The 24,894-nt window shown below is 43.6% G+C and overlaps 1 protein-coding gene and 2 non-coding genes across 3 annotated transcripts in view; 1 reads left to right on the forward strand and 2 right to left on the reverse strand.

Moving 5' to 3' along the window:
* The window catches only part of LOC134377918 (histone H4), a 734,914-nt gene that overhangs the window by 108,913 nt on the left and 601,107 nt on the right, over nucleotides 1-24,894 (forward strand). The gene's annotated exons all lie outside the window — the stretch shown is intronic.
* On the reverse strand, nucleotides 9,191-9,264 carry TRNAI-AAU (transfer RNA isoleucine (anticodon AAU)). Its single transcript has one exon. It is a non-coding gene; the product is annotated as a tRNA-Ile (tRNA).
* TRNAV-CAC (transfer RNA valine (anticodon CAC)) lies at nucleotides 13,273-13,345 on the reverse strand. The gene has a single exon. It is a non-coding gene; the product is annotated as a tRNA-Val (tRNA).

Here is a 24,894-nt window from a genome sequence, read left to right on the forward strand (position 1 = left end):
CCTCCTCCATTGTAGCCCCTCCTATGAGGATTCACAGGCCCACACTGTTGCTTTCCTTAATTTCCTGGCCTCCAGGGGATATTGAGTGTCCTGCAGCAAGGCCCAAATTTCTTCCCCTTCACCCACCTACTTTGGAGTCCATCTCACCCCCAACACAAGACAAATAATGGTGGATCACAAGAGTCTAATTTCTGAACTCCCTACTCTTACCACAAAGAGTGAAATTCCCTCTTTATTGGAGCTTGCAGGGTACCTGTGCCTATGGATTCCTAACTTTGTTGTGCTAGCAAAGCCACTTTATGAGACAGCCAAAGGGGATCCTGCCATTCCCTTAGATCCCACAAAGTCCATTCATTCTCCCTTCCAGTGATTAAAAGCCTCTCTCCTCGCAGCTCCAGCTCTATCCCTCCCAAACATATCTCATCCTTTTATCCTATATGTCACTAAAACTCAAGGATTGGCAGTCGGAGTTTTGGGACAAGAAGCAGGAGATATTTTCTCCCCTGTTGCATACCTCTCTAAACAACCAGACACCACAGGTTGAGGATGAATCCCTTGTTTATGGGCCTTGGTGACAGCTGCCCTTTTACCACAAGAAAGCCCTAAACTAACTTTTGGACAACAAACAGTCAAGACCTTCCCAGCCATAAGTCCAAGTCAATTCTCTCCTCTTCCCACCTACAACTTATTCACCTTACTTTCACTGAGAATTCCCAGTTTTCCTTCAAACACTGCCGTCCCCTAAATCCAGCGACTCTCATCCCAAAACACTCACGACCCTTAGAACATAATTGCATGGAGGCTTTAGACCTCTTTCTCAATCCCTTTCCACACATCTCCCTGCATCCCATTGCACAGCCCCAAAATACATGGTTCATAGGTGGGAGCACCACCTCCATGCCTGTACCCTGGGCAGGTTATGCCATAGTAAATCTAACACAAACTATTGAGGTTGCCGCCCCCAACACCACTTCCCAACAGGAAGAACTCATTGCCCTCACCTGCACTCTCACTCTGGCAAGTAACAAAAGAGTCAATATATACACTGACTCTAAGTGTGCTTACTACATCCTACACTCCTGTGTGGCCATATGGAAGGAGAGAGGATACATGACCACTCAAGGAGGGCCCATAAAAGATGGACATCTTATCAAGATATTTCTTGAGGCTGCACAACTCCCAAAGAAGGTTGGGGTTATATACACTGTGGAGGCCACCAAACATCCAATGACCCCATAGCCCAGGGAAACAAACTGGCAGATCTAAACACAAAACAGGCTGATCAATCACCAGGACCCCTCTCTTCCTCTCCCACTCAGGTCCTTCTCATGGCCCCTATGCCCTTACCCCAATACACACCTCAAGAAATACAACACATCCAACATTTGGGAGCACAGAGGAAGGACAACTGGTATACTCTCTCCAGTCCCTCTGTCCTCCCTACCACATAAGCTGAGAAAATCCTTTTAGATTTCCATAATTCAGTTCATATAGGCTATGAACCCCTACTATGCCTTCTTCAGCCCTTGTATTACTCTCCCCACATGGCCAAGTTACTTAAATAAATCACTCAAAATTGTCCTTTGTGTACTCATTGCTCCAATCAAGGTGGCCTCCAAGTTCGGTCCTTCCCCACTCACCAGGCCAGAGGATACACTCTTGGCCGGGATTGGCAAATTGACTTTACTCACATGCCTCCCCACCAAAGGACATACTCTCTTCTAACCTTAGTAGATACCTCTTCAGGTTGGACTGAGGCTTTTCTCTGCACTTCAGAGGATGCTACAGCAGTAAAGCATGCTCTCACCTCAGAAATCATCCCTCATTTTAGCTTACGCACCAGCCTCCAGTCTGATAATGGCCTGGCATTCGTTTCACAGATTATGCAACTCACAGCACAGGACTTACATATCAAATGGGACTTACATATACTATATTGACCTCAGTCATCAGGAAAAGTAGAAAAAGCCAATCACCTCATAAAAACACACCTCACCAAGCTGTCCATGTAACTTCACCTCCCTAGGACCCAACTTCTCCCTCTAGCATTCACTTGCTTGTGAGCTGCCCCCAACAAACCCACTGGCCTCAGCCCCTTTGAGCTTACATATGATAGACCCTTCACTCTCACACCTCTCCCTTCCAGCTCATCGCCTTTAGGCCAGTATCTCCCTACTCTTTCTCTCTTTAGGGATCTTTGGGAACAGGCCAACCTTCTATTACCTCATCCTTTCCCCACCACCTCCTCAGACTTTAAACTGAGCCTGGGACAGCAAGTGTGTATTAAAACTCAAATCCCAAAGCCCCTCTCACCATGTTGGAAAGGGCCTTATACAGTACTTCTCACCACCCCCATGGTAGTAAAAATACTAGGAAAGGCCCCTTGGTATCACTTATCCTTGGTAAAACTAGCACCTGAGACTTTACCCAATGAATCAGTTAACACCAAGCCAGAGGGGTCACTCCACTCATCCCCTAATCCCAGAAGAAGGATGATCTTTCCCCCAGTGATTATCCTTTCAATCTTGTAGGCCCATTTCATGTCCTTCACACAATAGCTACTCTAAGACTGGTCCTGACCTGCTATCATGGGTTTGCCATCATGGACATGATAAGTATATGCCACCCCTAATAGATCTGCAACATAACCAGCATCACTTTAGACAAGCCCAAGTACAAAATAGTGCTGCCCACCCTCGCCCCTCCCCTCCACCTTCCCTTTACAAGAAGCCTCCCCACTTAAACGGAAACCCCTTTTGCGTCCACAAGGACGCAGTTCTCCACCCCGATCCACATTAGCATAATGACCCTCCTTGATGCTATCACCCAGGTCTTGGCACCAACATACCAATATAAGCTCTACCACCCCCACACCTGGTGCTGTCCCCTTTCCAGGGCAGCCCTGGGCTGCCTGCTAGTTTGAGCACAGCCCAGCAGATTTTCTTCCTTTAATAAAGCTTGAACAGCACCTGGCATCTCGGCTCACTTTCTTTCATTATGGTGCTGAAACCTGGGAATGGTTTTGGCCGACGTTGTGGACGATCCCTTCTCTCTTGGGGTGATTGGCCTTTGGCTGCCCTTCCCGAACCTGCCAAAACCAGATGCCTCTGGGACTCTCTCCTTTTCCCATTTCAGACCAACACATCCAACACCAGCCTCAATTCTTCAGGGTGAGTCAGTGGGTCTATTCTGCCTACTTGTATGGTTCCCCCAACTACTCTCTACAACTCAGGTCTCTATGAAGCTCAGGAACCTGGCTGAGGGAACCCTTCTCATGCCCCCCAGCTATTGAAGGGTGCTTCATTAGCTGGTTGGTGGGCTTTTTTCTCTCAAAAAGAAGGTGGGAAGCAGAGAGGATGCTCTTTGTTGGCACACTTCTTCTACCAGGACAAACTGCCTTTTCTCACCCTGTAAATGGGATCCTCACAATCTAAACCTCCATGCTCTATGCCTTTGGGCTGTCTCCTGGCCAATTTCTTGGCCTCCAGGGAGACATTGAACCTAGACATCCCAGCCTGGCCCATTTTCTACTGTACTCCGTGCCCTATGCCTCTGGTCTGTCTTCTGGCCAATTTCTCGGCCTCCGGGGAGACATTAAAACTCAAATGCCTCATTACAATGAATCCCAGTGGCCACAAGATGGCACTCAATTTAGACACTCACCGAAACAGCAAAAGCTGTAGAGATTCCTTGTTCAGGCCTTCTCCTATCTCTGAATGTGTTCTTCTCTCTGTCAAAACTGTACTACGTGTCAAATTCTCCTAGCTCATGGTTGACCTCTCCTTCCAGACTCAGATCAATCTTCTGATCCGTCAGCCCTCCATATTTATTTCTCTTCCCCACACCTGGCCTCCAGATGCTCGTTCTCAGCCCAATTCCTCCCCTTCTTCCCCTTTGTCAGGTAACAACCCCACCTCAGGTCCAGATTTTTGTAACCCTTCCATGAAGTGGCTGGGATGGAAGGAATTATCCAAGTCCACATACAGGGAGCAGGTCTGGATGGTGGCTCAGGTACATGCTCAAAATAATATGCAGCCTGTGGGAGCTGTTGCTGTTCCTTGCACGGACCCAAATTGAGACTACCAGGCAAGGTATGGGGATCAGGATCTCCAGGATAAAATGATCACACCCTTGATTTATGGCCTCCAAAAGGCTACTTACACGTCAGTCAATTATGACAAGCTTAGAGAGATCACACAGAGATCCACTGAAAATCCCAGCGAGTTCCTAACCAGCCTCTCTGAGGCTTTACATGAATACACATGTATAGACCCAAACTCCCCTGTAGGCATGGCCCTCTTACACTCTCATTTCATTACCCAATCAACCACTGATATTTAAAAAACTATGAAAGAGATCAGGCCAAATACCAGCTCCTGGCTAATGCCATCCAAGGCTCACATACTCCAAAGCTGGCTGCCTCTAGGGGCAAGCAACCCGGGAATTCCTTCCAATGCAGTTAACTGGGCCACTCAGCATGGGCTTGTCTTAACCTGCCCTCATTGCAAATGGCCAGGTCACTGGGGGAATGACTGTGCCACTTGCCAGAGAGGGAGTGGCCCAGTCCCCAACCTACAGCCTTTGGCTTCATGGCCATCCCTATCAGAGTTTCTTGGCTTTGCCCAGGAGGAGGACTGATGATGCCCAGGGCCTAAGACCCCATGGAGATCACCACACGTGAGCCCACGGTAGGTAACTCACCCTGTAGCAGGTAAGCCAATTTCTTTTGTCATTGATACAGGGGCCATTTACTCTACCCTTCCTGAATATGTGGGACCAACAACCCTGTCCTCTATCACAATAGTAGTGGTCATGGGATCAGAATACTGCCCACAGGTCACTCAAAACCCTTTCCTGCACCCTACATCACACCCAATTCACACAAAAATTCTTAATAATGCCTCAATGCCCAACCCTCTTACTGGGATGGGACATTCTTTTCAAATTCAAAGCTACTCTTACCCTAAACACTTTAACTCCAGCTACAATACTCCTGTTACAGGCCACCCTAGACCTGGCCCCTGAGGCTTCCACCTTCCCCTCCCCCCCAGACAAAGTTAATACAGTACTACCTCAGGGGTTTCGGGATAGCCCGCACTTTCCAGCCAGGTCTTAGCTCAAGACTTATCTGAACTTCCCCCAACCTCTAGCACTTTAATACAATATATGGATGACCTCCTCCTTTGTAGCCCCTCCTATGAGGATTCACAGGCTCACACTGTTGCCTCCTTAATTTCCTGGCCTTCAGGGGATATCCAGTGTCCCCCAGCAAGGCCAAAATTTCTTCTCCTTCAGTTCAAGAGTCTAATTTCTGAACTCCCCACTCCTACCACAAAGGGTGAAATCCTTTCTTTCTTGGGGCTTGCAGGGTGTCTTCGTCTATGGATTCCTAGCTTTGGCGTGCTAGCAAAGCCACCTTATGGGGCAGCCAAAGGGGATCCTGCCGTTCCTTTAGATCCCACAAAGCTCATCCGTTCTCCCTTCCAGCGATTAAAAGCCGCTCTCTTCACAGCCCCAGCTCTTTCTCTCAAACTTATCTCATACTTTTATCCTATGCGTCACCAAAACCCAAAGGTTGGCAGTCAGGGTTTTGGGACAAAAGGCAGGAGATATTTTCTCCCCGGTTGTATATCTCTAAACAACTAGACACCACAGCTTGAGAATGGGCCCTTGTTTACAGGCCTTGGTGGCAGCTGCCCTTTTAACACAAGAAAGCTCTAAACTAACCTTGAAACAACAAACAGGCAAGACCTTTTCAGCCATAAGGCCAAGTCAATTCTTTCCCTTTCCTGCCTACAACTTATTCACCTTACTTTCATTGAAAACTCCCAATTCTCCTTTAAACCTCCCTTAAAACCCAGCCACTCTCATCCCAAAACACTCATGACCCTTAGAACACAATTGCATGTAGGCTTTAGACCTCTTTCTCAATCCCTTTCTATGCATCTCCCCACATCCCATTACACGGTTCATAGATAGGAGCGCAACCTCCACATCTACCACTTGGGTGGCTTATGCCTTAGTAAATCTAACACAAGCTATTGAGGCTGCACAAGTCCCAAAGGAGGTTGGGATTATGCACTGCAGAGGACACCAAACCTCCAATGACCCCATAGCCCAGGGAAACAAACTGGTGGATCTAACCACAAAACAGGCTGCTCAATCACCAGGACCCCAGTCTTCCTCTCCTGCTCAGGTCCTTCTGATGGCCCCTATGCCCTTATCCCAACACACACCCCAAGAAATACAACACCTTCAACAGTTGGGGGGCACAGAGAAAGGACAACTGGTATACTCTCCCAGTTGCTATGTCCTCCCTACTACACAAGCTGAGCAAATCCTTTTAGATTTCCATAATTCAGTTCATATATGCTATGAACTCCTACTACACCTTCTTCAGCCCTTATATTACTCTCCCCACAAAAAGACACGCTGTCTTCTAACCTTAGTAGACACCTTTTCAGGTTGGGTTGAGGCTTTTCTCTGCACTTCAGAGTATGCTACAGCAGTAACGCATGCTCTCACCTCAGAAATCATCCCTCGTTTTGGCCTCTCCACCAGTCACTCACTCGCCTACGGGCTGCCCCCCACAAGCCCACAGGCCTCAGCCCCCTCAAACTTATGTACAGTAGGCCCTTCACTCTCACACCTCTCCTTTCTAGTTCATCGCCTTTAGGCCAGTATCTCCCTACTCTTTCGCTCATTAGGGATCTTCTTAGGGAACAGGCCAACCTTCTATCACCTCATCCTTTCCCCACCACCCTCCCAGACTTTAAACTGAGCCCGGGACAGCACCTGTGTATTAAAACCTGAATCCCAAAGCCTCGCTCGCCACGTTGGAAGGGCTTTATACAGTACTTGTAACAACCTCCACTGCAGTAAAAGTACTAGGAAAGGCCCCTTGGTATCACTTATACTTGGTAAAACTACCACCTGAGACTTAACCCAAAGAATCTGTTAACACCAAGCTAGAGGGGTCCCTCTAGTCACACCCCAACCCGACATCTCCTCACACTTTGTCCATTTTATGAAACACAAAACTGAAAATCTCCAGGACCTCCACTTTTCCCCCACCCCTAGAAGAAGGATGTTCTTTCCTCCAGCAATTATCCTTTCACTTTTACAGGCCTGCTACACGTCCCTTACACAAGAGCTACTATTATAGTATCTGTTCTAGTACTTGCTACAGGATTGGCAGCAGCTGCCCCAGAGCAGTGTAACATTATGGGAAGATTTCAACCCAGGCAGTCTGGCTCCAGTGTGAACTAAGAACACTAACAGCTAAGAACCGGTGTGATGTGGTCTCCCGTATTCAGCTTTAAAAAGTATTGCTGGAAATCAGTACTTCCACATTTAGACTCAGATAATTATTTATGTCTTAGTTCCTGTTCAAAGTGTCATCAATATTATTAACATTTTTTAAACAGAGGGAAAAGCACGTAGATTTAAAAAGACCCTCTTTACACATATAACAACAAATGCTAAGAAAGATATCGTTACATTGCAAAATCAATGACTTTAAAAATTCATTGAGAAAAACAGGACTGCGATCTCGATGTTCCTTTTCCCTCAAAATCACCTGAGAACGTCCTTCTCCCTCAGCTCTGGGGCAGCCAGTTCTCCTCCCCAGAGAACAGAGCCCAGAAGAGACCCCACACTCAGGGATGAGAAGACCAACTACAGAAGGGGAGACACTTCCTCAGAGGCCAGCAGAGCCCAATGCTAAAGTCTGAAGCCACGAACGCTGGTGGAGGACAGATTTTCTGAAAGAGGGAAGAGGAAAGGTAAGCTGCTCAGGTTGCCTCCTGTCAGCCTTGAGGAATCAAAATATTATTAATTGCTAGAATTGCTTGAATGCTTTGCTGGCTTGAATACTAAAATAACTATACACCAGAGACCTATGGTGTACATGTTGCGGCACCATTTTTAAAGTGATAAAACTGTAACATAGATTTTAGATACTTGTTCAGGGGTTCACAGTAAGTTATCAGTCTAATTACCAGTAGCTCCTCAAACTGAGGTGTTTGATGCTCCCTAACACCTAAGGCCGACCTCTATGATTATGCCACGAAGATCACTACAGTTATGCATCGAAAAATACTAGGAGTCACCTTCTCCACATGCTCTGTCATTCTCTGCCCTCTCTGTCTTCTTGCACGGCCTCCAGGCTCTGGTCTGGATTTCAGGTGCACACCCTGCTCAGCATTCAGGACCTGCACTCTGAGCAGTTCCCGCACCCTCCTCCTATGTCTCAGCCTCCAGCCTCCAGACTCTACACTCAAATCCTCATTCATTCATCTTTCTTCATTCATCCTATTTAAAATGGTGAATACCTTAATGGTTTCTTATAGAATATAATCTTTGTAGAAAAGACAAAACAATGGATGAAAATTGAATGAACCTCCTCCAAACTCACTCCAGTACACATAGGTATATTTTCATAAACAATGTGGATTATATCCCTTCAACCCTGCTTTAGGCCTATGAAAATCAGCTTTGTCTACATATCTGTAATTATATATTTACATAAATAAAGCCCAACAGACATAATCTTATGTATTGTTTAAATGCTTGTGACTGGAACACATTTGCAACATCAACACCATGACGGTCTGCCTTATCGTAGTTACTTGATTCTGTGTGGTGGCATGATTTAACTAGACCCCATTTGTTGGATATTCCGGTGGTTTCTATTCTCTGTCTCTTATGACGACGTTTCACGTGAGTATACTCCAGCCCTGTGCCCCTGGACCTGCCATCTGTTATCTGCCTTCCCTGGGCCAGCCCCTAATTCCTCATCCAGACGCCCAGCTCGTTGATATCCTTCAGGACCTCCGGCGGACTACATTGGAAAGACATTTTAAAATCAAATAATCCTTTAAAAGAAAAAGCGGTAAGTAATATTTTCCACTTCCTCCTCCTCCCTTCTCGCCCCGGTCCTCTGCCCTGCACAGTTCTGTGTCCCCCGTTCTTTGCACCCGGGGGAAAGGGTAAAAACACTGCCCGGGTACACTTCAAACCTTTGGGGACTCGCGAACAGAACTGGGTTGTGAGTGAGTTAAAGGAAACCGAGGGCGCCGGATTTGGAATTTCTTAGAGCGTCCTTAATTATTCCCTGCTTTTTACAGGTTAATAGCCTAGTTTCTCTGAAAATAATTAGCATCCCCATTGGGAGGGGAGAAAAACGCAATGGCCAGTACGGGGCTCGAACCCGCGACCTTGGCGTTATTAGCACCACGCTCTAACCAGCTGAGCTAACCAGCCCTTCGCTGGCGATAGGATACTTTTGTCATTCCTTAAGGTCTGAAAGCGTTAAGTACTACAGCAAAACTTTCTCTTACTACGAGGAAGGATTTCTCTACTGCTTCCCATCCTTAATAAAAACTGTGACAAACTTTCTATTAAAACAAAAACGGAACAAAACGAAGACAAAGCGCTGATTTCTAAGCCGTATTCGTACACTTCCAGCACGACGCTTAAGCTTTTCAAACCGCGCCTAATGGCCCAGGAATCCGTGGGACTCTGCCGCCCCTAAATGCCTGCTCAGCAGCACCTGCGGGCCCTGAATCCCACTCGCCGGACCCCGTAAGAACCGCTCACTAGCAGAAGGTAACAATTTGGTGCCTGAAGGACACCCCGGACGGGTCTGATACTCCACTGTCCTGGAGTCGCCCAGGTTTCTTCTGTCTGGCGCCGCCAGGGCGGGACTTGGTCTCCATTCGGGAATCTTCCTATCGACCTGCTGCCTCAGATTTCCGGAGGGGCCTCACAGCGAAGGACGCTTCGGAGACCTCGGTACTGGCGAGTTCTAGAAATGGGGCTCCAGTCACCATTCCAGAAGCCGTTAAACTCCAGTCTTTGTCCCCCCCCAAATATTACCATTCTTTCTAGTATCTTGTTTCTCCTTCCAGAAATTTTAAATGCATAGTTATACAAACATGTTCTCTTTTTTCTCTTTGTAAATACTGGCATTTTATTCATATTTTTTCTATTCCTTTTACTTATTTATTTTTTTAATTGAGAATGGATTTTTGTGATCTTTCCATATCACAATAGAAAAGTCTTCTTCATTCTATTTTAAATATGCAGAGTATTCGATTAGAAGGCATGTCCAATCGTTGGCAATTAATTTAATTTTCCATCTTGCTGTTGCAAACACTGGTCACATCTTCCCATATCCCGGGTGTGCCATGATACCTTCCTCACATGTGAAAGAGATGCATCAAACAATGTGTGCATTGGCAATTTTGACAAGACATTATCCTACTGTGCTTCAGAGAGCTGGCCCTAGTATCCTTCCTGTTTGCTTGTTTGCTTTAACTGTATTGAGCACAAGTAAGTAGGATACTGGCCACATTCCTACCTCTCCTTCTTCCTGAATTCCCTACTACAGGTCTGTAGCAAAACTAGACAATCAGTGAAGAGACAGAGGAATTAACATTGGTGCTTGCTAGATTCTGGAATATCACTTTTGGGGTGCGGTTAACGATGTTTGGCAAAGGGAATGTGGGAGATTCAAGTGGGAGAAGAAAGGGGCTGTGTGGAGAGCAGGGAGAAGAGGCCAGCCGTGGCCTTCCTTTGTGCACCTTAGAGAGAACAACATGGGCAAAAACACGTGAGCGAAGAGGATTTAAGACATGTTAGCATGTCTGGAGATTAAGCCTGAGTCAGAGTGTTGGGGTGCTGGGGAGAAGGGGGGCAAGTAGTAGGAGATGATGCCAGAAGAGGATAGAACATGTGCATGATGCAGGATGCTCCAGTAGAATGCAACATCTAAATCAAACAATGTATTTACGGTAGAGGGGGTGGGGTGCTGAAAATAACTGATCTACATCTGGTCTAAACTGAGAAATAGGATCACTATTTACAGACAATGTTAAGGATTTTTTACTTTTTCTTTTTTTAAGAAAGATCCACACAACTAGAAAAGTAAAGAACTTTTTAATTGGTCCCAACAACAATGGGAATTCCTGGAAGGATTTTAGGCATCGAAGTCATATGAATAGATTTGCATTTTAAAAAGATCTCTTTAACCTCTAGTAACAGCCTGACCTATTTCCAGGTACTTTAGAGGCATCAGGGACCTGCAACAACAACAGGTCACTACTACCACCACCAGTAAAGTTTCTGCGCTTACAGAGTGTGGAAACACATATACATGTGACAGAAAAATAGTGTGGAGTAGGGGGAACTGGAGTGATGGGAGCAGGTTGTAATTCTAAATAGAGTTGGTAACGTAGCCTTAACTAAGAATGTGGTACAATATTTGACTGGAAGAAGTTGAGTGACGGAGCCATGCGATGTGTGGCATGTTACAGGCAGAGCGCAACCAGTATAGTCCAAAGGTGGGAACATGCACGGAGTCTTTGAGGAATAGCAAGAGGGCCCATGTGGCCAGAGCACAAGCAAGGGAGAGAGTAACAGAGATGAGACCAGAGAGACATGGAGGGGGCTGGTGGGTTCGCTTATGTTGGTTAGTGTGAGCCATTGTTGAAACCAAGATCAAGGTCGGGGTTTGGGACCCGCCAGCCGCCAAAAAAGAGAGAGAGAAATGGAGGCTCAAAGTGTGTAGGACTTTGTACGAGATCTTAGGAATTTGGCTTTATTTCAAGAAAAACGGGGAGCTTTTGGATGATTCTGATTTCGGAAAGAGACTTTGTGCCCACGCTCACCTCACATCTGCTTCCCAGTCTTTTTTCCTTCCAGGCCTCTGTCCAACTAGCCGAACCGTTCGTCACCGTGCACGAATTGAGGTCTAATCAGACCTCCGCACCAAGTGGGTGGAGCAAGTCCATTCTGCAAAGCTCTTCACGTTGGGAGGATTCTTCTCCCCTTACTGGGACATAGTGCGGTAGCAGCCCGTGTTCACCGAGAGTCTCATCCTGGTGAAGAGCTGGGTGCTACGGTGTCCAGCCACCTGGGGACTGTGAGACTCCTCAGAGCGTGGTGAGACTCACGCCCCTTTTCTAGCCTGGGGAATGGAGGGAAATACATGCCAAGGGGACAAGTGGCCACAAAGTTTCTTTCCCTTTTGGAGAATTGAAATCTTTTTAGGCAAAACAGTCATTTGTGTAGTTTTTCCTCATGCTGGTAGCCTGGAAGAACTGCACTAGAGAGATTCCTTCAAGAACCCACTCAGCACTCCCAGATGAGGCACCGTTTTAAGGCTGGAAGATAAAAGACAGGGTTTGTTTTTAAGCCTAAGGGGTGGAACAATAAACAGCCTGACTACGTTGCCTCGAGTTTTAAGTCCATTCACGTTCTTACTTAGTATGCGCTCATCAACAACGTTGAGTTGAACACGAGCCAAATATGATTGTTTAATGTGGGCTTCGAACCTGCACAAAGATAAACCTTAACGACTCAGCCATTTGACAAGAAAGAGTGTCGTACGTGTTTTGTGTTGTGGAGTAAAAGATAAGATACACACAACCAAGTCACTAACCCTTAAACCTTCTTTCCCCCTCGCCTTCCTCACCTCCGAAAAAAAAGCAAAAACTAGCGAAGGGTGTCACATACCTCGAGCGCTCGGGCTCCCTGCACCCAGCCGGACTGTCCTTGCTCTGAGCGCGATGTTGTCCCAGCTGGACGCTGTGTCTCGGGGAAATGTCCGGCAAGAACATATGTACCCGTCCAGGCTCCTTGCGAGGACCCCGGTGCACAGACGTGCAGGGAAACACACCCTGATCCCAACCCCCAAACCAACTGGAGCGTCCTGAGTGGAATTTCGCGACGATCCCGTGGAGCGCGGCTCCCAGCAGAACGTGAGCGCTCGGAGCCCAGCCCGGACCCGCGCTGACCCGGCAGTGGCAACTCTCCTGAGCCGAAAGGCCGCAGCGAACCGAGTCCCTGAGGGCTTCGTAGGGACAAGGAGGGAAAGGGGTCGTCACGAGAGGCAGGTTACTCAGTAGGCTCTGCCCCGCTGAGCTCTCCCTGCAGAATCTTGCGTTCTCTCTCTCCGCCCCACGGTACCGCCATACATCTCCTCCCTCTTCTTCCTCTAAAAGCCAGGGGATACCTCAAAATGTTTATCCTGCCATAAGTAAGGCGTTGGGTACTGGTAGTGTCCGTGAACACCCGGTTTGGAAGCGGAGAGCAGGTGGCCATTCGCATTCGTTGGAGGGCTGAGAACCTCCGACTCCAGCGCCTCCTTCTATCCACAGCGCCCTGGACGACAGACGACAGGCTTTGTCTTTTCGATCGAACGATGACGATGGTGTGTGTGATTCTAAGCACGTCCAGTAACAGGCTCAGAACCTGCAAGAAGAGAGCTGTTTCCGCCCGGTTTCGAACCGGGGACCTTTCGCGTGTGAGGCGAACGTGATAACCACTACACTACGGAAACCTCAACACGCTGGGCGTTTTCTTTCCAAAAGGAAAAATAGAGCTTTTTCTAGCTGCCCTCTAGTCCCTAACATTAAATCCATTTTTTTTCTCTCAAGAAATTATCAAGGTTATTGTGCTTTTCTATTTATTAAGATCAATAATGTCTGTCTTTATGGGTCTCACACCAAGAAAAGACTCTGCCTTCTCAAGAAATTCCTTTCCAAACACAATACAGAAATTGCAGGAAGCCTCCAAATAGGGGAAATCTCAAAGAGATTCCTCCATCTTGCTCTATTTGGGTTGATCTGACCGTAGAAGGCTCTGGGATCTCCATCTCTCGGGAGCCAGAAATCATCCCAAGAAAATGACCGGGATCTGGCGGAACCGAACTCCAGAGACTGTCCGCTCTGTGCCGGGCAGCGCTCGACGGATAGAAAGTGGGGGACCGGGAGCGGGGTGTGCCCGGTTGTCTGCCAGCCAGGGGACGACGGGGAATGGGTAGGGAGCGTCCGACTTGCTGTGACTGGACCCAGTGCCCGGTAAGTCTAATAGACCTCAAATGGCCCACCGATGTGGGGTATGCGCGCTCAGTTTCCGGTGTCCCTTATTGCTTTATAACACGGGGAGGACCACTGGGATTAACTGAAAGGCAGATCACGGCTCGCCCGGTCTTCCCGCGGCCTGTGCAATGGTAACTACACCCAGATCTCCAAACCTCATCAGTGCTGAGCGCTCGGAAGGAGGCCTCCTGTTATGCTGCTGAAGGCAGGAATTCGCACAAAGGCGATCTGAGGTCGCTGGGGAAATCTAAGACGCAAAGGTTGGAAGGCTACTTGATGTATCCAAGTCTGACTCTGGGTGAGCCTGGGAAGGGACATTGGAAGACTCTATGAAAATCATCATGAATAATACGGACGTTTAGAAATCATTCTGAACGAAATTGGAACTTCAATTTGTGGGGTGCCTGTGCATCCAAGATTTACAAGAGAAACAGAAAGGGATCACACCCAGGTTGTGTAGGTCCCAGGAACCAGACTTGCAGGCCTTATGATAATTTTGTAGAATTCACATTTGCTTACAGTTTTATGGTAAAATAATAACATAAAGAAGCAGATTTTCTGTTTCAAATATTATGTATATGTTATGCAAATATTACGTTTCCCTTAACAGTTTCACATTTCCTTTGGAGTGTTATTTTATAAATCTGTGACTTTTTTTAAATGAAAACTTTCAGTCAATTTTCTTTACATACTTATTGTGGAGACCAATGGTGTGGGCAGATCAGTAAATTAATGCCTTTATTCTTTACAAATTTACATAAGAAAAACAACCTGAGTGCACTGGGATACACTTTAAAAATAAATTGTAATATATATTCACTCTGTCAAAAAAAAAAAAAAACATTAAAAGGAGTAAAATCGTTGCTACTTTGTAGGATAAAATCGTGCAGATCTAAAATTACTCCAAAATGAAATTTAACTTTCAAAAGTATAAGAAACATGTCTATTTTGCCACCTTTGAAATTATCATTTAGACAAATGCCTGTAAGCCCATGATAACAGTAATTAAAAGCTGAAGGCGTGAAACTGTTGTCTTATTTTGCTGATAGACATGGAAGAGATGTTTACCAGATTATCTGTGCTAGATTCTGTGTGCTCTGTCGTGAAGAATATTATTCCAGGAGCTCTATTCTCACACTCAAATGCAAACCATACCAATGGGATTTGTCTTTAACCTATTAAAAACATCTGAAATGGAGCTGTATGGTTCATGTTGAACTTGAAGTTTGATGGGTTTCTCTCATAAAGGTTCAAATCACACTTAACATGTTTTATTTTCTACTGTGACCCTAAAGTATTTCCATTTGGGTAAGTAAACATCTTGACCACTTCTCATTGTTTCCTCCTGTCCTACGAGAGTGTATCTATCACACAGTGGTTCGATTATAGAATCCAAGTTTTTCAGAAAGGGCAGTTCAGAGTTCTTTATTGGGACCTTCACACAGATCAGATTTGTTGCAGTCAGTGTTTCTCACTTCATCTTTTGTGTAAGTTATTTTCATGGATTATTTTAATGCTGTTTTTTTGTGCTTTCTTTAGACTTAAACATCTCTGAATTGCTTGAATGCAGGATGGTGCTTAATTTGTTTTATTCTCTCCATCAGACCACAAAAAACCTGGTGCTTACTGTACAGTCAGAAAGACTGATTGTATTGGGCTGAAAAATTTATATCTCATGGCAGTAGAAGTTTACAATGCGAAAGTTCTTCAAATAGAAATGGATAGTAAAAGCGACCCAGGTTTCTAGAAGTACTTGAGAAGCTATAACTGTTGAAATAAACAACAAAGAAAAAAAACTGCCTGTGCAAGACATGTGGGCAGTTTCCTTTAACACTCTCTATCAGCAAGGGAAACATTATTGTTTTCTGGCCTTGACATGACATATTTGTAGCAGTAATATAGATTCAGGCAGTAATAACCAACACTATCTGCCAGTACTGCTCAAAGAACTTGGATAGATGGCAGGTTTGGAGAATAGAATCTATAGAGTCTGACATCAGTTTGTGCTCTTAAGCATCATTCCATAGTGCGTCTCACTCTCAAAGGAGAGGACTGCTGTCTAATAAATATTTATGCACTAGGTGTCTATTTTAGGAACTGTGAAAAGTTAAAGCTTTTATGCCATTTTTAAAGCACATGTCTACTAAAACTTTATGGTGTTTATGTGCTGAGGTTAAATACAATTCTTAAAAAGTATGTTTGCTGAATCTTGACTTCCATTTTTTACTTATATATGCATGCCTTTATTTGTATGTACACATGCCTTTATTTGCCATATCATTTTATAACAAGTATTAGCAAGCATTTTTCTCCTTTGAGAGATATTACTATTTTACAGTAACAGTAGAAAAAGATGCAGGGAGTTCCTTAAAAATGTTTTCTACTACATGGTATGTTTAATGACATCTGTATTACAAAAAATAAAATTGTGGGTTAGCAGAGCACTAATGACTGTTAGGAGAGAGCAGATCTTTTAGAGGTGAAAGTCATCGGAGACTGTGGGGGCTTTAATCAACTTGGTAGAAGTGTAACTTCTGAGCCAGAGGCAAAGCAATCTTCAGATGTTGCAGTGGGAAAGGTAAGTTTGGAACAGTAAGGGGTATCCTTGGAGCTTTAACAGAGGCCAAGACCAAGAACATTCATAATCTGTAGTTTAGTAAGAGTTCCAAAATCTCTGAAATGATAACATACCTTGTAAATGTACAACAGAAGAAAATGCAGTGCCTTATTTCAATACTCTTTACTTAGAAACAAAGAACAAAGTGAAAAGAGGGATAAAATATTTGTAAAACATTAGTTCACTGAACTTCAAATAGTTAGAACATGCATATGCCCTTATCTCCTACCAATCTTTTAAAATAGGACTACTGCAGCAATTCTAAGTCTAATTCCAATGCTTAAGAATTAACATAACTTTTTATTTTTATTTTTGGCAGCTGGCTAGGAATATAACTTTTTTTTTTTTCTTTCTCTGACCAGTAAGGGGATCACAACCCTCGGCATGGTGTGGTCTGCACCACACTCAGCCAGTGAGCGCACTGGCCATCCCTATATAGGATCTGAAACCCGTAGCCTCAGTGCTACCAGCACTGCACTCTCCCGAGTGAGCCACGGGGCCGGCCCGGAATATAACTTTTAAAGTTCTTGGCATCCATTTCAAAGTATTTACTTTTTGTTTTGTATATAATAGTATGAGGGCTTTTAAATGATTGTATTTCCTACTTTATTTATTAGGGATTGTTTCTTTTGTATATTTGTTAGAAGTCTTTAATTGCTGTTATCTTCTACTACAAAATTTGAATATTTAATATGAATCAGTTAAAGTTAAAGTAGTTGTGTCCAAGTAAGAACTACAGTTCAAAAAACTTTCTGAAGAAGCTTTATGCAGTGGATTGAATTGTGTCCCCCAAAGCCCATGTATTAGAAACTTAACCCCCACTGACAGTGTTAACAGGGCGGGAAATCCTGTAATGCTAATTGAAAGGTGGAGCCTTGAAGAGATGATTAGATTATAGTGACCACGCCCTAGTTCATGGACGTGGTTCTGAAGGCTTTAAAAGAAGAGCACATGAGAGTCTTTCTGCTCAGTGGTTCTCACCATGTGACACCCCGCATTGCTGTGGAGTCACCTTACCAGATGTTTTCCCTGGACTGTGGACTTCCCAGTCTCCAAAACTGAAAGCAATAAATTTCATTTTCTTACAAATCACCTAGTTATAAGCAACAAAGATGGACTAATATACCTTGTATAGAACTACTTTCATTCAAAGTAGAGTTGGAATGTTGAAAGTTTCTACTGAGGGTTCCTATTTTACTTATTTTTCATGTACCTTTAAAATTTTTAGATATTATTCCCAATTAATAAGAATTTTAGTGCCTATGATATGCAAGAATTCTGAGGGGGAAGGTTACCAATGAGAATGGTTTGGTTTTTCTCTTTGTAGTATAGTGTAAGAGACAAAGAAGCATGCAGAACAGAATATTTGAATAGATATTGAATTATTTAACTTACCATATTAAAAAGCATAATTTTTCACCCTTAAATGTAATGGTCCACTAAAAGTATACCGTTTTTATCTTTTGTTACACTTTCTTGTACTATATCTATTTCTTGATTGATTTCTTTTTTTCTTTTGGTGGCGGGCTGGTACAGAGCTTGAATCTTGGACCTTGGTGTTGTCAGCACCACACTCTATCAAGCTGAAATAACCCACCATTAATTTCTTGAATAATAGTTGGAATAACATACGATACAAATTTTACCAGTATTTCATTTGTTTAAATTAATAGAATACCAGCAAAATAAATACATATGCCTGAGAGTTACTCTTGGAAATAAAAATAAGTATTAGTTAATGATTCACCTATATTCTCAGGAATATGATAAATGAAATTTAGGTGAAAGTGCAGAGTGTTAAGTTGGGCGAGATGGAGAAGAGAGAGAGACCCGAGTGAGGCGCCATTTCAACCAAAAAGCTTTATTCCACTAACGTGGAGGGGAGACTGAGCCAGGTCAGTTCCCCTGAACTAAGGAAAAGGGGGGTTAGAAGACTTTTAGGGAGGGTTCAGAGTAATGGGCAATTTTGAAATCAGTGGTATGTAAGGTGACACAGTCCTTGTGGTCTGATAACATCTGGTAGGTTAAGGCATAGGCTCCTGACTAGCCACTATCTCAGTACAAAGCATTCCAGCTGAAGCCTGTTAGACACAACCCACAGGATGTTCCCTTGACAATAACAGTAATGTTTACCTCTTCCCAGGAGATGAATCTCAGTTCCGGGAGCAGAAAGGGGAGGCGGAGAAGGGGGAAAGTTGCTTAACCTGGCTGTGCTGATGTTAAGCTAGCCATGAGTCCTGATACAGAGAAATGAACCAACTGCAAAAAAAGAAAACTAAAAAATTCACAAGGTTGAAGTAGACAAACACCACATATGAACAAAAAGGCAAGTCTTTCAGGGAACTATATCCATTCTATCACATAAAAAAATGTTCTAAAAAGTACAATTGCTTGTTCCTCATATCAAAAAATAAGTGAGTATGTATCTTGGAAACTGAGCACAACGTGAATTGTTCTGATTCCTAGAATCACAGATTTGGTGGTCTCATGTCCTTCTGTGTCTCCAAATCAATCACTTCCTCTTGGACTCACAGGTGGGTTTTAATGAAAAAGTCATCTTTGAAGGTCTTTCCTGGATGAGGTTCAATGATGCAGTGGATATCCCACCTAAAAACCAACCAACAACTTCCAGATTCAGCAATCGGCTGGCTTACTCTTTTGTTGTTGTTGTTGTTTGTTTGTTTTTTGTTGTTGGTCGTTTGATTGCTTTTTAAAGATATCTTTTCCCTACATTATTTTAAGTGATTCAAAGAATGACTTGAAGGGAAATTACCTGAACTGTTTCTTCATCGCTCTTCACGATGATCCCAGCACACAATAGAATGTAAAACTGACACACAAGGCAGGTAAACCTCCTTTAACCCAGTTAGCCACTAATTTCTGCTTCTACAGAGAAACAAACTACTAGCATTTGATTTCACCTTTTAAAAAAGCAGTTACATTTACCTAAATAAAGAGAGAGAGAGAGAGAGAACAGATGGGATGTCTGGATTATTATGAATGTGTTTATAGACTTAATACTTGCATTTGCAAATAGTTAATTACACTATTTCTATGGATTGTACAAGAAGGGAGATGAGGAGCACTGCTAAGGTTTGACATACATGGGGATAATCAGGTCTGTCCTTTCCCCCTCTTCTAATTAATCAGAATGGAGACTCCACTCCTTTCAAGTCTCAACTCTTTAAAAAAATTTTTTTATTAGTGTATGCATTATTACAAATCATACTTATTTTTTATGCCCCTTATCCAATCTCTCTCCAGCCACCTCCTCCTCCCCCCTCTAGTAACCAAAGATTTATTCTCTCCTGATATATTAACTGTTTCTTTATTGATTTGTTGCCTAGGTGATCTGTCCAGTACTGAAAGAGGTGTGTTCAGGTCCCCATTATTACTGTATAGCAGATGCTTCTTCTATTACTCTGGAGTGTGCTTGGTGGAGAGAGAAGATCTCTCTCTCTCTCTCTCTCTCTCTTTCTCTTTCTCCTTTTCTTTCTTATGAAGTACTGCACTTTGGAGCTTACTTTCATCTTTGCAGGACAGACCTGGATGTCATCCTTGCGGGTCTTTTGAGCTCTTCCTCCACTAGTTCCTTCTCAGCTAAATTGACCTTCCTCTTGGGGATCTCATCTCCTCATTGTAGCCAGGAGGGAGGGTGACTGGGAGCCCCAGAGCAGTGATACCCTTAGCAAACTTAGCTTGTCTGGTGGCTGCTGCTCCCATACAAGCACTGCACACTTTTAATATATTTCTGAGATTCATGTGCTAAAGCAAATTGTTTGCCACTCTTCTCAAACATCAGAAAAATGGTCCATTTCACATGGAATAAATAGCAATAGCTTAGCTTCAAAGAGAAGAAAAGGAAAAGTATTTGAGTGCATACATTTTTCCAAGTAATTTACATGTTATTTCAGTTAACTCACAGCAATGCGCATCATTTTTGTCAATGTAACCAATAAGTACCAATATCTCCATATTACTGATTCAAAACTGAGAAATACCTACCACATGAAGTGGTAAAAACTCTTGGAAGTGAAATGGCTTGGCTGCCTCGGCTAGGAGGGTTGTTCTCTTAGGACAGCGTACAAACTACTGTGCACATTTCACATGACAGAAAGATTTTTTTAAAAATCAAAACAAAAAACCAAAAAACCCCAATTTGACAAAAATTACAGGTGTTAGTCCTAATATTTTTTCTTTGTTCAAATATTTTTGAGAACTAATTGATCAGTCAAAAAAGTGAGATTGTCTTCAGGTTTTATGAGTATGTCACTGGAAGTCCCACCTTGTTAGCTCGGTGGCTTACTTGGCTAAAGCTCCTGTCTAGTAAACAGGAGATCCTGGGCTAGAGTCCCAGTCTTTTGACATTCCAGGAAATACTTTTAAAGCATTTATTATATTCTACAAATGCTCTCTTTCCCATTCTCAGTAATGTGCACAATGTTCCTCAAGCAAAATCTTTCAATTCAAGTAGTTTCTTGCTTCTCCCCATAATGGTCCAACAAGATTATTTCTCCTTTCATGAGCCATTTGGGAGTGGGGGTGGGGGTGGGGCTCTGTGTCACAAGACTTATTTTATAGATCTCTTGGAGTGGAAGACTAACTGCTGATGGAAACAACAGTGATAAACAGTGTTATGAAAAGTGATAACAAGTGATAAACAGCTGGAAGGTGTGAGTTATAGAGGACATTTAATAAGAAGTTATTAATGAAATAGAAATCAAATGCAAGTGTTTTAGAGGACCAAAATCCTTAGTGTAGAAGGCCAAAGCCTGTAGTTTAGGAGACCAAAGCTTATAGTTTAGGGGGCCAAATCCCAACCCTTTAGGAAAACACATAGGAATGCTAAGATTGAGTAAGACCAGAAAACTTTCACAGGACTAAAGCCTTTGATGCAGATAAGAGAATTGAAGCACAGCAAAAAGTGATTGTTCTGGGGGCAGTTGCCCATAGCTCAGCTAAATCTAGATGCTGGGAAAGTATGTAAGCTAAAATCTTCAAGAATATTCTTCTAGTTAGTGCTTAGGGGACTTTCCACATCTTGCCCTAAGCTGTTTCTTTGAGCTTCTCGGGGAGTTAGGCACTTTGATGATTATCTCACTGTTTCTTTTTGTACATCACATAGCTTAGTTTTATGACTCCTTTTGATGGTAAGTTGCTTGAACTATTTTAAGTTACACCTGCTTTAATGAAGATTGTCATGTAGCCAGTTTGTTTATGTTTTCACTATGATTGATTAACCATATGTTTTTCTTCTGTAACTTTCTTGTCTTTACAGTAAAAACTGAAGTAAGAACTGACTCGGGGCTGTGCCTGGTCTCTCCTCTCTTGAAGAAGTTTCCTTGGTGCAGTCCCTTTGGGCTTCTCATTGCTCTGAACATATGGGCTCTGAGTAATCTTTTGTGTCTCCGTCACTCTGCAAGAGGTGACGGTGCATACTTAAATGGAGAATGGAGAATGGTTGTTCTCTACAAAATAATTCCCAAACGAGACTGGAAAATTCACAAATGTGTCTTTACTTAAGTGTCATATCTAATTGAAATATCACTTCTCTACTTACAAAAGTTTACTTATGCTTATTATTCTTAAGTATTCATTAAATTTTACCTGGCCCAGGACCCACCATCACCAATCACCTGCTCATCAATTTAACTCTCATGGTCTTGCCTTACGGTTCTTCTGGGCAGCTCTTAGAATTTTCTAACTAGGGGTTTCTGGGTGCTTTATACTAATGGATCACCTTGTCTATTGAGACTGGGTTTTATTTGTCTTAATATTCCTTCCATCGCATCTTCCATCATGTATGGATAGGGCAAGGACTAGGGATTAGGACTTGTTTAGGGCATAGGGCCCACAGACCCTTCAAACCCATTGTACAGACTGGGTCACAGACCCCTCACATACCTGGCTGGGTCATCAGACCCTTCACATGCAGGTGCATGTTAGGTAATTGGGAAAGATCGTGGGAGTCATTGGCAGAGGACAGGGACAGGGACAGGAGTGGGAGTAGGGGCAGAGGCAGCAACCTCCCCATGCCACCCCCAGGCATCCTGGGGGTGTGGGGTGAGGAGAGGGCACCGTGGATCAGAGCCACACATCCTTTACACTCAAGTCCAATAACCCAGGAAACCTGGATGCCAGTAAGACACATAAGAACACTTGGGTGACGTGCAATTACATTAGACAATAACCAAGGAACACTTGGGTGCACATGCATAATTACATCAAATGCTCAGCAAGACTCTGAACATCTGAGGGAGCCTTGACTGTTTTCCTATACTTTCCCTACACATTGACATTTGTGAATTGGTAAATGGGATCAAAAGGGTGAAAACTTGCATGTAAAGAGTAGCAATGCTGGATGTTGATATCAAAAAGAATGTTATGAGTCTTCCCACCAAGTTTGAAACCAGAAATTTCCCATGTGTGAGGCAAAGGTGGGAACCTCTACATCAAAGAATTCACATTGGAAAGGACCTCTGTTCAGACTCTTAAGATCTTTGGTAGTCATCAGGGCTTGTTCTTTTGTACCTTCTTCTCTCTCATCATAATGCTGTTTAATGTTGAGTCTGTCTTGAAAATTTCATGTTACAATTGGTCCAAATCAAAGTATCACAGCAAAGTAGAAATGTCCATCCCACAATGAATACTGTATTGGATTTTTTGAGGCCTTACCTTAAACACATGCAGAAAAGCCTCACATATCTTCCTTGCCCCTTTGTCTCCATTCTTGGCCCCTTAAATTCCTTATTTGCATAGTAGCCAAGGAGACCTTTAGCTTGAAGTGGAAAATGTCACTTCTCTTCTTCAAACTTTTCCAACTCTCCACAGCACATCACTTTAAAGTGGAAGACTGTCTCTCTCCTTTCTTCCTGGTCTGACCCTTATTTTCTCATTTTGTCCTCAAATCTAGAACTCTTTGGAGTTTTCTAGAACACTGGTTTCTCTCCCTATGGTGCCCCTAATGTAAGATTCCCCTCTCTTCTCCACTTCTCTTCATTCTCTTTGTATCTTACCACCTATTAAATCTCAGGTCAGTTATCATTCTTCTGAAAGCCTTTCTTCTTCATTAAGAGTGGGAGAGTAGCCCCTTCTCTGTGTGTCTGTGTAAATGCCATGAGTATTTATCTCTATAGTTTCATCTGTCAATTTTAAAAACAATCACCCTGCTTTGTATAATTTTATTATAATAATCAGTACCTGTGCCCTTTGTTACCCCAGGCCTGTCCATTTTTTCAGGATATCTGGTACAACCAAAGCCTAGCTCACGATTGAGCACATCATGAGCTACTTATTAATTTATTTAAAATAAACTTGTAATCAAATTGTTGAAAAATAATAAACTCATACTGTTTATGTTGCTGATTTAGTGCTGAAATAATAATAATAATAATAATAATAATAATAATAATAATAATAATAATAATAATAATAATAATAATAATAAAAGACTTAAGAGCTTGCTAATTGGGAAATACCGCCTTTCTTCTCTGTTTCCTGCAATATTGTGACCAATCCAAATTTTAGTCGGTAAGAGCAGGAATTTTTGACTTTGCTATTTGTCAGAGACACAGAATCAGTGATGTCCTGTCAGAACGGACTTGGGGGAGAGTATCGTCTCCCTACTGAGCACCTTGTAGATCCCTGGGGAATTGCTGGGAAGGAAAAAAGATAGTGATGAATGTCAGTTTAAATGGGAAGAGAAATAAAGAATAGACAAGTACATCATCTATTAAACCGATTGACGTGTTCACTGTGCATATGCTTTCCAGAGCAGTATGAGTGGCACAGAGTAATAGGAAGACTGATGACTCCTAGACTCACTGGGCACAGAGGCCAGTCACGCGAATTCCCAGACACCACCCCTTTCATCATGCCCTCCTGACAGTCAACTGGGCACAGCAATCCCACCGCCACCTCTTGCTCAGCAGTCTCCTCCAGACAAGCATCGCCTTCGCAGAAGTTTGGGTGGTGTTTTAGTCCGTTTGTGTTGCTATAACAGAGTACCTGAGACTGGGTAATTTATAAAGAAAAGAGGTTTATTTGGCTGACGATTCTGAGACAGCTGAATCTGGCACAGGACTCAGGCTGCTTCTACTCATGGCGGAAAGTGGCAGGCAGCTGGTGGGTACAAGCAGATCACATGGCGAGAGGAAGCAAGAGAGAGAGAGAAGGTGCCTCTCGCGGGAACTAATAGAGCGAGAACTCACTCATTAATTCCCCCTCCCCTAGGAAGACCATTAATCCACTCATGAGGGATCTGCCCCCATGACTCAATCAGTTTCCAACACTGCCACATTGGAGATCAAATTTCCACATGAGTTTTGGAGGGGACTACACATCCAAACTCCATCAGGTGGTCTCCAGGACTCAGTGTGTTGAGTCCTCCTG

Source organism: Cynocephalus volans, chromosome 5, assembly GCF_027409185.1.
Source record: "Cynocephalus volans isolate mCynVol1 chromosome 5, mCynVol1.pri, whole genome shotgun sequence".
Classification (NCBI taxonomy): Eukaryota; Metazoa; Chordata; class Mammalia; order Dermoptera; family Cynocephalidae; genus Cynocephalus; species Cynocephalus volans.